This window comes from Drosophila novamexicana, unplaced genomic scaffold (genome assembly GCF_003285875.2).
Source record: "Drosophila novamexicana strain 15010-1031.04,08,12 unplaced genomic scaffold, DnovRS2.1 tig00000193-arrow-pilon, whole genome shotgun sequence".
Classification (NCBI taxonomy): domain Eukaryota; kingdom Metazoa; phylum Arthropoda; class Insecta; order Diptera; family Drosophilidae; genus Drosophila; species Drosophila novamexicana.
This window is the reverse complement of record NW_020824787.1, coordinates 6686298-6700180: the sequence shown is the minus strand read 5'-3', so window position 1 is coordinate 6700180 and position 13883 is coordinate 6686298.

Genomic DNA, 13883 nt, shown 5'->3' with positions numbered 1-13883 from the left:
GAAAGTTTTGTGTGTACGTTGGGAATGCTTTAATTAAATTTGCCAGCTATATAATTCTTGAAAACAAAAACTTTCCAAATTCGTCATTTTACTGAGATTAAAAAATAGATTATTTTTGTTACAAATAAGTAAAATTAATTTTACATTTTTTGTGTCATAAAGCTACTGTTTTTTTGAGCAGCTGATTTTAAGCATTCCAATGTTGTGAAAAAGTCCCCGCCTTTTTTCCAATCTAATAACCTTTTTACAATTACAAACTTCACATTCTGCGATTCCATTAGCAAGTGTCAGCTGTCGGTAACATATGAATGGCAAAAATACCTCTTATTTAAATAAACAGCAAAGTGTTCCTTCCAGAGGTCAAAAATAACGGCCTCGTAGTCCATTTAATGGACTCTAACGAGAATTGGCCACGTTAAAATGTTAAAAACTGTAGAAGTAGTGAAATATAACATTTTAAATTAAGGTTATCGCTTACCTTTTTTATATCAGTTGTATTGGGTTATGATACTTTAATATTTACCAACGATACGAAATTCAATAAATAATAAAGAATTTACATACACATGAGAAAAAGAAATTAAAAAAATGTTAATAGTGGAAGTAGGCTATAAAACTAAGAAGCTTTTTTCTCAAAAAAAAAAGGTGACCAAAATAAAATTCACTTTGCGTAAACATTTTGCGTAGATTTTCTTTGGCGAAATGAAGTAGAAATCGAATCGTGTTACCAAGCATTTTGCTATGCCCAAACGACGCGCGGCTTTTAATGACATGCAACTGTGCAGTAAATTTGGTCCGTCTATATAAACACATATACAGCACGAGAGTATGGAGAAGAGAACGAGAGCGAGAGCGATGGGTAATGCGGGCATGAGAGTGAGACATGCAGTGCATGCAAATGCATGCATGCATGCCACATGGGCAACCACAAATGCCAAAATTCTCTTGCTGTGCTGTGCCCTCAACTCTCGATACTTCTTACCTCTGGCACGGCCCGCTGTTGCCCCTGCTCTCGGTTCTGTCGGCCGCTTGCTGTCCGGCAGTTTGTTGCAAGTCCATGAAATTCATTGATTGCAACTGGTTGCAAAACAAATACAAACATTCCGCTTCCGCTTATTGGGCAATAATTGGCGCACAAAATTATGCAATGAACATTTTGTTGATACTTACGTCACTTTAACCCTGCGCCTAACAGCAGGGTTAATAACGCTATCATTAGTCACAAAAATGGTTTATAATTTAGAGAGAAAATTAAATATTACAAAGATATATTTACACCTATATGCTTTAGTGTTTTTTGAAGATTTAGCTAAACTAGAAATGAGGAATAATTGTTAATAAGCCTAAGTTGGCTGACAGGTAAAGTTCTTTAATAAATAATGAGATTATTTCTATAAAATTTACAAACACAAAGACATTATTTAAAGCGATTTAAAGATATGTGTATAACATTTTCTACATGTAATAATAATAATTTAAAGAACTAAAATATAAATAAATAATGGAATGATGGGAAAACAACTACATCTATTTTTTTTTGAATAATTTTATGTTATGTAAAATTTATATGCATGTCAAAGTATACATCCTCTAAGAGTATCTCTTAATCGATTAATTGTCCACATGCCGAACTTTAGTTTGCATGCAACATAATAAGAATAATATATAGCTTAACTTGCTTTAAGCAGGGTTAAACTAATTTCCATTGGCGCTGCCAACTCGTTGCAAATTGCGTGTTCGTGTTGAGTTCGATGGAAACATCAAAGTGCGCTGTCCACTTGAGTTAGGTGCAAAAGCAATTACGCGCATTGACTTTGTAATTAAAATCGATTTTCATCAAGTTTTACAGTCTGCCAAAGCCCCTTTGATTTTCAACACCATTACGCAGCTCACACACACATGCATAGGCAGAGAGATGTGGGCCAACAATCAGTTTTTGTGTGCCGCTGCTGTTTTGTAGCCATTTTGATTAGAAATTTGGCACGTTCCCTTAGTCTGTTGTCCGGTGTCTGCTTGCCTTATCCTCCTTACTGGACCCTTTTTAACAGACTTACACTCTCGAATTAATCTGCCAGCTGTGAAGAGCAGCTGCTGCTACATTTACTTCCCATCTGGGCTTTGGCTATTGCAACCGCTTCATGAGTTCTGTTTGAGCCGGCATTTGTCATATAAGCGACAATTGTTTTTCAGATTACTTTTCATAAGGCCCAAATTGACTTCAGAAAACAATACATTTAATCTAATTCATCATTTAATTTTATAAATTAATATATAAAATAATCTGTACTATGTCTATTATGTTGACTTACTGTCGATGTTGAAGTTAATTAAGCGCAAACACAATCTGACTAAGAAAATACTTTTAGCTATTTGACCCCACTTCTAACTGAGGTTTTGAAAAGTTAGTTCAAGCTTCACATTCACTCTTTTATAGCTTAAATAGTTGTCATTAATTTAATATTTCCATTCGTTAATAAATTTGAAACTTGGCAGATGTAAAGTATACGTTTTGCTTTTCAATTACCTTAACATTTTTTATCTTTTCTTTATGCTAGTTTAACAGTAGTTATCTCTGTTGTGTGACTTAGTTAAGTATAAAACATTTGAGCTTTTATTATAACACTTATAGTACAAAGACTCACTTCTAAGTGTTCCTACTCTCTCGCCTAAAGATCGATTGTGGGAGCCAAACGTGCATTTCTTTAGAAAATACTGTTTAAACTTATTTATCAGTGGGTTTACATGATCTTGTTAGTAGCTTGTAGCTAATTCGCTCTGTTATTTGAAAATTATTTGATAGCAACTAAAATTGTTACATTTATTATCCCATTGGCATCATTACCTTGCACGCCTGTGTCTTTCTTTTTTGACTTTGATTCACAATAATATCTTCTTTTCTATTATCTCATTTTGCACCTCAATTCCATTGAAAACTCAGTATAATTAAAATCTTATGTTGCCCCTCAATGAACCTTATCTTCGGCTTCATAAAGCAGACGAGAGTCAATCTGTTATTTCATTATTTACATTCTGTGCCTGTACCTGGGAATACAATGCATGGAATGAATATTCAAGGAAGACCATAAGCATACGCTATTTTATTTTATTACGTGGATTCCTTCGTTTTTTCTGATTATTAAAATAAAAAACAGGTTGATATAACGTCTGTTGCCTGACAGTCGCGTATCTTCACGTTATGTCTGCCTTTGCTTTTGCTCTTACTTGTGATGCATTGTGCCAACAACAATTCAATTCAATTGAATTAAATTTAACGCCATTACTCGAGTGCTTGTCCTCGTCATCGTGTCCCAGCGCGTGGCCCGTGTAGTGGTCCTCGACTACAAGTCATGTCCTGCCCAGCGTATTGCCATTGCCCATATGTGTAATCTGTTTGCCAATATTAAAATATTCATTCACCTTAATTGTCAACGGCCGGAGCCGGGACCCACAGACAGAGTCATAGCCGTTTCCATAGCCATAGCCAGAGCCAGGTCAGCCCAGCATATAGATCGCCACAACCGCGCCAAAAGCTCTTCACATACACACACACACACACACACACCCGCACTCACACACACACACACATAATAACTTGATCTCTGTTGAGTTGTCAGCAGAACATCACGAAAATTGTAACGAGCGACATAAAAACAAGTTTTTCTTTTTGTTTTATATGCACTACAAACAAAAGGGTATGTTACTTTATGTAAAACGAAAGACTACGTATTTTAATTGCATATGCACTTGATAAATTGAATTGCAGTCAATAATAACTTGTTTAGGGATAAGGCAATCTAACCTCATTGGATTTAAGCTTGAAAATGATAATGCAAAGCTGATATAACTTATAAAATATATGTTATAAGCTGCTAAGAAAAATTATAATAATTATAAGAATATTATATTAGAGTCAGCTGCTATGTCAACTTCTTAAATATATTTATTTAATTTGATGTTTGATGTTTAGAGGATATAAGGGATATAGATATATTTGTAGAGATATTTTGTATATAGATATCGATAGATACTTAGATATACATATATAGATAAAGATAGATATATATCCATAAGTATACAGGATATAAGGGATATAGATATATTTATAGAGATATTTTGTATATAGATATCGATAGATACTTAGATATAGATAGATAAAGTTAGATATGTATCCATAAGTATTTATATAGATATAGATATATGGTATAGTCTATCAAAACAGCACTAACTATTTTTTTATATTGTTGCTAAACGCTAGAAAATATTTTATATACTTAAAATAAGAAACTTTTGAAGCTTTAGAAAATATATTTTTATATATACATTTTATATTTATCTGATATATTTAGATATATTATATATTTATAAATATTATATTTATATATAATTAATATATTATTTATATATTCATATTCATTTAATACATATTAATGTTTTCTTAGAATTTGTCTAGAGTATATTGTAGGCGTCTTTTATTTATAGATTTCATTTTTATTTTTGCTCGTTTTAACATTTTGTTTTTTCGTATGCGAAATTTTTGCCACGGCTGTCTGCTGCTGTTGTTGTTGTTGTTCTTTTTATTTATCTGCTTTCGTTGTGCTTTTTACGGCATCAGGCCAAGTGGTGGCCATGAGGTGGCACGGCTGTGGGTATGGTTCCGGCTATGGGCAGCCCAAAGCAGCGGCCTCAACGGCAGCAGCAGCAGCAGCACAACAATTGTAATCACTGAGAATCAGCATGTTTCACATACCAACACGAAAATCTGTCGAACATAAAAAGCAAAAATGTTGCCACCCTCATAAAATGAGACTGTGTAGGTGCCGCTCACACGTGTGTGTGCGTGCGTGTAGGTGTACGTATGTGAGTGTATGCCGTGCCCATTCTGGCACAAAATGCTGTGCTGTTCAAAAAGCAAACGGACTCTGGAACCCTTGTCCTTTTCTCTTACCCAGCTTTTTTTGTTGCCCCTCGCTAAATGTACAAAGTTACGCTGTGCCACAATGCGAGGCAATGCCCAGCCCCCCGCCCAATCCTCCATGCGTTTCACCTTTGCCTCGCATATGAAAATTCAATTTGCTTTTCAATATTTGTCTCACTTATTTTGTATTTTGTTTGTAAGCGTCGGCGAGCGGCATTTAAATTTCATGACGAGTTGTTGTAATTAATGATTTTTATGCGCTGCAATAAAAGCGCCCAACAAATGGCAGCAACTGACAGAAAAGGATGCATAAGACTAAAGGCATCTAAAGGCCCTCAGCTGAGTTATAAAAGCGCAGTTATTTGTGATGTTCAATTAGCACTGAATGCCGGGCTCCAAGAGCTAATTACAAACTGAGATAGCAACTCGTTTGAATACGGCAGGCAAAAATTATTAAAAAAGAGATTGAACCAAAAACTCTTTGCAGTTACGGAGAGTTCTCCACTGCAGATATAGATATAGATATATAGATATAGTTATAGATATAGATATAGATATAGATATAGATATAGATATAGATATAGATATAGATATAGATATAGATATAGATATAGATATAGATATAGATATAGATATAGATATAGATATAGATATAGATATAGATATAGATATAGATATAGATATAGATATAGATATAGATATAGATATAGATATAGATATAGATATAGATATAGATATAGATATAGATATAGATATAGATATAGATATAGATATAGATATAGATATAGATATAGATATAGATATAGATATAGATATAGATATAGATATAGATAGATATAGATATAGATATAGATATAGATATAGATATAGATATAGATATAGATATAGATATAGATATAGATATAGATATAGATATAGATATAGATATAGATATAGATATAGATATAGATATAGATATAGATATAGATATAGATATAGATATAGATATAGATATAGATATAGATATAGATATAGATATAGATATAGATATAGATATATATATAGATATAGATATATGTAGATATAGATAGATATATGTATAATTTGTAATATTGTAACTCGTCAGATGTTTTCATATCTTATTAATATCAAGGGATTTTTATTTATTTATTGTGTTAATAAATGTAAAGTAATAATAAAGAAAATCTACTTTTTTAATTTCATAGAGAATACAAATTTACATCTATATATGCCCCAGAGTTAATTGATAATACAATAAAATGGAAATAAGTGAATATATAACGAAAACTCTCCAACATTATTGTTAACAACAATTATAAATATGAAATTCCTTTCTCAATTCTTCATAGGTTTTTCGAAAAGACAGGAAATGGAATAACCCATTAAATTAATGACTTTATCTGTTGAAACATTTTGCTGATGATTTATCCAATAGCAAAAGCCTTAATTGGCAATTCGAATATGTACTCGATGAGCTTAATTTCCGATTAAGATTATTTAGTTACACACCCAGGGCTAATTTTGTATGTCCAGCTATTTCTGGTATGAGATTTATGCGTCCGCCTTTGTTTGCTTTCGCTCAGGATTTGGCCACTTTTTGGGCTCCAAGCCCCTCGATTTCCCAATTTCCCCTACTCCATCCGCAAGCACCCTGGTGGCATGTCAATAAGCCATTTCGTGGGCTTCTCTCGCTTAGTTTCGGAAATATCGCCTGAATGATTTTCGTGTTAAATTAATTAAATTCAATGCGTGCTCCGCAAACATTTGACCACCATCCGATAGAGCCAAACGAAACAGCTGCTGAACGCTTGCCAAATCAAATCGTGCCATAAATTCGCCGACCCTGTAATTGGCTAAATACAATGTGTTAGTTGTGTGGGTTTGTTTTAGCCAAGGTCTCTATCCTATGGTAACAAATGACAACAGCAACAATGTTGGCACAGCTTTAGCAGCTGCAAATATAACACTATTTAAATAATATTTAAAAAAGGCTTTTCTTTAATAAAGCTTAATTGCAATGGCGTTTTTTTAAGGCTAACATATGGCAATTAATTGAATTGTTCAATTGTTTTTTTTTTTTTGCATTTATAATTTATTTGTGATCAGTTTACAGTGCATATACAATCGAGCGATTAAGTTAAACAGGGTTAATTAATGCAGCGTCATATTTAAGTCATATGTTATGACGTACTACTTATTTGGTGTCCAAAAAAAAAGTACTTTATGATTAATAGTAGTATCAATAGTAAAATTTACAAGTTACTGTACAAACCTGGCAATACTAAACATATATACTAAGCGCGTTATAGAGCACTGATGACTGAGCCTGAGCAATGAGCCCTGATTGGCATTATTAATACTATTATAACTATGACATTATTATATTATATTATTATTACTAGCACTATCATTTTTATTTTCTGTATCATTGTTATTGTCACTATCATTATCATTAACATTATCATGTTCATTATCATTTCATTTCATTATCATTATCATTTCATTGCATTATCATTATCATTATCGTTATTAGCGAAAGACTAATAAATGTTTACTTTAAAATAAACTGCTCAATTGATTTTTAATTAATTATTAATAGTAGAAATCTTTATGTATTCTTAGGTGCATTTTATAAATTCCTTAGCCGTTTCGTTCGAATAATTATTTGCAATATAGATAACTATTTTGTTATGCATTTAAATATTCCATTTAGGCCTTAATTAGTCCACAGTCCACAGAAAGCATTTTTTTGTTTGCCTTGTTTGTTGATTTTTTCATAAATAAAAGCTGTTCACAGGAAATTCGAATGTGGTCAGCGTTTCTTTAGCGTGTGTGTATGCAGCAGCTGTGCAAATATCTCTTATGCATATTTACTTCTTTCCCCTAAAAACTCTATTTTTTATGTATATACACATAGAGTTTGCCACCCATTGCTGAGTAATTAAATTTAACGCTTAAAACAACAGCAACAACCTGGGAAAGACAGAGGCAGGCCGAAAGCGGGACAGCAAAAAAAAAAATGTCCACGCAAACAGTACTGAAACCGAACTGAAATGCAATTGTTAACGGCCGGCAGTTGGTTTTGCAAATCGTTTGACAGCAAACCAAAAGAAAAAAAAGTTAATACAAATAAAATGCACATTTAAAAACAAAATAAAAATAAATATTTCTGTGGTCGTGCGAAGCTAATGGAATCGACAGAAATGTGAAATGATGATGATGTTTATGTTTTAATGGAGGGGCTGCATATAAATTGCCTGTAAATTATGTGCAAAAAACCATCGATTTTGAGGCATTTCAAAATTGTGGTCTGTGTGAAAATTTTTATTAATAACATTTGTAGCCAGCTCATATTTACATACAGTTTTTATATAAAGCACTTTTGCATTTGTTGTTTTTTTTTTTTTTTTTTTTTTTTGTTTAACTTAATGTTCATATTTATTCATGTTTATCACAGCTGTTGCCTTTGGATTAAGCGGGTTTATTTTGACATTAATGACAGGCGTTCCGTGTAATTGGAATTTGTGGCATTAGCAGCTACGTTTATAAAGTATTTAAATCAATTGTAAACGATGCTGTTTTTAGCTAAAATGCTTTATAGTTAATCAAAGTTTTTTGTTGTGCATGAAAGTTTGATTTTATGGGTTTAATTTGTAATTCCTTATTAACATTTAATAACAATATTATTAAATACTGTGTGGTATGTTCTTTTATATTCCTTAAAAATTAAAATAATCCAACGGGCTTTATTATTTTATTAATTTATTTTATTTATTTGCTTACTTTTAGATTCTTTAGCGTCAAGAAAAGTACATTTATTCTAAAAAAATCTTTGTTAAGGTAAACTTAGCCTCAATGTGGAAAAGGGTATGTTAAAAACTTTTATTTATATTAATATTTATTTATATTTTATTATGTATAGAAAAAATAATACTTGACTTCAATTCAGTGAAAAAACAGAATGTTTTCCTTGTGAACAATTTGGATTATTTTGTTAACACAACTTTATTGCTTACATTAAGCATACTACAAGTATTATTTACTTAAGCTTATTTATTTATTCATTTCCATCAATTAAAAGAACTTTCCATGGAACACTTTTCTTGGGACCACTCATTTGGTGCTGACTACGATCAGCACCCAATAAAATGAAATAAGCTAATGAACTAAACAAATATAAATGGTGCGGCATTAACCAAAAGCTGTGAGAGGCGGAGAGTGGTTGAGAGGGGGTTGTGAGGGCAAAGAGCAACAAAGAAAAGTTGCCGCAAAGTAAACAATGAAGTATGACTAATTGAGTGGCATTTGTCAAAAGGTCTTTGGGCTGCAAATTGAATGTAAAGCGTATAGATAAGAGAGCAGCAAATGCAGCAAATGTAATCAATTCGAGGCTATGTGTAGAAGCGTATGTGTGTGTGTGTGTGTGTGTGTGTGTGTGGTTATGAATGATGAGCAAACATTCACAATTACGGCAATTGCTTATACGCCCCCGCGCACCGCTTGTAATTTTAAGGGCTGGGTGGGATGGAAATTCAATTATGGCCAAGACAACTTTGTCAACGTGGCCCGTTATTTGTGGCAACGCAGCGAAGCGTTCCTAAACCGGATGAAGATGGCACTGGCAACGGCTCCTGTCTGGTCAATTGATGGGCTCAGTGAAAGAAAGAGAGAGAGAGAGATAGAGAGAGAGAGAGACAGAGCTATAGAGAGAGGCTTTCCCTCATTGCATGTAATCAAACAGTTTGCGTAGCAATTTTCGATTATCGTTTGACTGATTTCGTGTTAAATCAATTAAGACATTGCCCAAGTTGCCGGCCCAACGAATTGGGACGTGCGGTTACCCAACGTATTCGTGCCTGCCGCCTATTTATCTAATAACCCTGGCCAATACATGCGACCCCAACACACACACACACACACACACTCATCTATATAGAAATTCGGAGCGAGACAAGACAATTGTCTTGTGCCTTATTGATTTGAGCGCCTGAGTTCATGGACTTGTTTTGTGTTTTGTTTTTGCCGTCTTGATTAAAGCTGTGTAAAAATACTTTTCAAATTGTGCAGTTTTCAATTTATGAAACAGAAACCTCCTCCCCTGCCCCCTTTTGCCAGCTGACAAGCGCAGAAGTTGCTGCCACTGTGGCTAAAAGTTTGTCAAAAACTTTGGACTTTATTTTGTAGCCGCATAAACACTTTGAGATAGACCGATTCCAAACGTAGTCGAGGCGAGTGGAAAACTTTGCACGTTACACTAGCCCGGCCCAAGCATCCATCCTCCACCCGTCACCTCACTCACCCCCTGCATAAATGCTCGCTAACAAGCCGAAAAGATTGCAACAAAATTCAAATTGAAATTCGGTATTTTGCAAAAGAAAATTTGTTACAAACTGTCGCATACTTTTCGCCCAAAATGGGGGCAGCGTCTTCAAACAAAGCTTGCAAACCAACTCAAAATATTTCCTTATTTACATTTTACAATTTTAAATTATAAGGAATGTCTTTAAAATAGAAAATGCTTAATTTGAAGATTGATTTTTTTTTCAAATTAAGCATTTTCTATTTTAAAGACATTCCTTATAATTTAAAATTGTAAAATGTAAATAAGGAAATATTTTGTTACATTTTAAATTAATTTTTTAGCTACATTTTTTTTTCCAATTTGAAATGAATATTTCTTGGTTTGTTTATGCCTTAATATCTTACAAATCAAAATGTTTAGTCTACTTTTTTGGGCATCTGCTAATCGCATCAATTGTATTTACGTGGTCTCTAAGTAATTGCAATCTGGTTGTAAACAATTATGCATACATAATTGAACCTGGGGACTCGAAATGAGTGCGCAATTCGGCACTTAACCTTTTACTGCCGCTGTGCTGAGTTCCAGCTCCAAGTGCCAGTTCCAGTTCCAGTTCTAAGGAGAGCGAGAACGAGACGGCATGAATAGCCGATGAGGCAAAAGTACCGTCATATGAATTAATGAGCAGACACTGTACTGAACAGCAATAACAGCAATGTGCTAGTATAGGGTAAACGACTGTAAGATACCCTGTACTCATGGTACTATATATGTAGTTGAGCATCAACATAGGATATCATTCGAATAGAGAGATAGTCTGAGAAATAGTTATTTTAAAATATAGGGATGATTTTAAAGATTATGTTTTAGATGACATTATCTGGATAGGTTAATAGTATGCTCACGATAAATCTACAGATAAATCTATATCTATAAAACTAAAGCTTTTGTTAATTTGAAACATTTACTTTTTATATTAAACGATCATAGTTAATTCTCCTACGTGCAGTTTATTCTTGCGCAAAGTTTTGGAAATACCACGTTTCATAAATGAACTGGCAACAGGGTATAACAAGCGCAACTACAACTCAAGACTTCTCGCCTACACATAATATATATATGCATATATTCACATGTACATATCAAATGGCACTATTGAGTGTTATAATCCGCAGGCCTTTTGCATTTGCTTTCACTTTTGCCGAATGCCTTTGTGTTGCGTGTGAAATATTCATGTGTTGCTTGTCTGAGTTTGCGTGTATGTGTATATATATTGGATTATTTGAGTGCGGGTGCGTGCGTGTGTGTTGCCTTGTGCGTGGGAGCAACATGCAGCAATGACTTAAATCTTTTCTTCCTTTTATTTTCTCTCTTTTGGGAAAATATTTGATGTACTTTAAGGATGCAACTCGAGATGAAAAATGTTGTTGCGTTAGAAGCTAATCAGGGAGATTGTCGTAATGAGAGTGGAAGAGAAAGAAAAAGGGAAAAAACGTTGACTTAAGTATATATTCTGACGTGTGGAAAACAGTTACTGATTGATATCGTTCGCGTTTCAATACACTTGATTTATGAAGAAAATATAAAATAAACATGTTTTAAATGAAAATAAACAGTGTGGTATGAAAGAAATATGATTTAATGTAAAACAAATTTTCAATTTAATTAAGCACAAAAAAAGTTGTTAATATTTAAGCAATTTTCAGCTATTCGATGCACCTAATAGTAAGCGCTGCATTGCTGGACTGAAATTCACGTGCCCCAAAAAGCATGCAACATAATTTGTACATGAGCGGAAATCAGTGTGACCAGAGGTGACAGACTATCATGAATATGCTGCGAGCTGCACTGCACCGCTTCGGGCTGGAGTAAAACGTGGGTTGGGCGAGCCAAACGTTCATTTGGCAATGTCAAAAGGTTGGCCACTGAGCTCATTTTACCTAGAGCCACGCCCACCACTTTGCACAGATTCATGCATAAAATTATAATAAATCATGGCACGCAATAAATATGGCACCCACATCGAGTCAGATACAGTCTCTCACACACTGCGTCCCCTTGCTTTCCCCCCTTAGCAGTATGTGCGTGGGCGTCGATTAGCTGTCCACCCCCCGCCCGGAAAAGAAAAGCATCTAAACATAATCGAAAACGCGTTCGCATCTCTTACGCTGCTTTTCTTGTATTTAAATATAAATGAAAATGTTTTGCAGCCTGATTGCGGCATATTTTGACGCAGCCGCCGGGCGCTCAGCTGAGACAGCTGAGGCAGGGGAAGTGTTTAAGGGGGGCTTATATTTTGCGTTTCTTTGATAAAATCACGTACAGCTTCTGGCCAGAACTCTCCAAAAAGCGCTTCAGCTCTTCAGTTTAATGCGCCACAAAGAACGGTGCGCCTTTTTTTCTCTTGCTGTTGTTGTTGTTTGGCCTCAAGTGTTGTTGTTAAGGATTCACTTCCTCATTGTCGCACTTGTGCTGGTTGAGAAGTCACGCATATGAGAACCGTTCCGCCTGAACAGTGTTAAAGCTGGCCATTTTATAGCTGTTAAGCGTTACAACTTATAGAATCTTATTTTCAATTTCATGCCTGATTGCAGCAGTTGGCAATGCGAGCTTGGGCTTAACAATTGTTTGGTTTTGTCATTACCGAAAGAGTTCAATATTTAAAATTTTAAATTTAAAATAAAAAAAATAAAATAAATTAAAATAATAAAAATGAGTCAGGCGCAAAGAGAAAAACTAGTTTCTTATTTATTATTAAAATATTTTTTAATTTCTTTTAACAATAGTTGTCAATTTTTATTTCGACTAACATCATAAAAAAGCGGCTAGTAGAATTTATATTTGGATTTATATGGGTAGATATACTGCAGGTATTGCATTTGCTACCTGTTTAAATATTTAGAGGAAGTTTTTCCTTTTTAACTGATTTCCCCTTCGTATAGCTGAAATATCAGTTGCCAATCGCGCCAGTCAGCGTCAAATGCAAATTTAATGGTCTATGTAAAAGGTAGCCTGGCCAAATGCTTTTAACCACATCCGCTGCCATTAGATGTTACAAAAAAGCAACAACAATGGAAAATGACGCCAGTGGAAATGTGAAAATCAATGCGCATTAGTGGCTGGCGTTATTTCATCTTATTCTCTGCCCGAGACGGCAAGCCGCATCGCTAATAGCATATCAAGTAGAGGTTGCTGGGCCCCATTTCCGCTTCCTCTTTCCACTGGCTTGTGACGCATTTTGCATTTGGCCAAAGGTAGTAAAGCCCTCCCAATTCATCCAGAGAGCAGAGCACCCGCTTAGCTCAACCGCAAGGCTCATCAATTTCAATAATATAACTGAAATACACGGAAACCTTAATCAATTGCTCAACTAACTACAGTAGTTATTGCCCAAGTACGACTCAAGTAGGTGAGCAGAGAACATGCTAGAGGCTTTTTCACTAAATCCACCGCCAAGCGTGAAAAATGCATGGAAAACAATTTTCTTTATCATCAAAATAACTTGTGTATATGAATCATACAATTATTTCGTGTGTCTATTTTGTTGGGCAATCAAAATTCCACAATTTCAGGGTGAAGAAATGAAAATGAAAATAAAAAAAATAAATAAAATTGAGTTTTTTATAAACAGTGCTTACTGTAATTATGTGGCTGTCATGCAATCCTAAA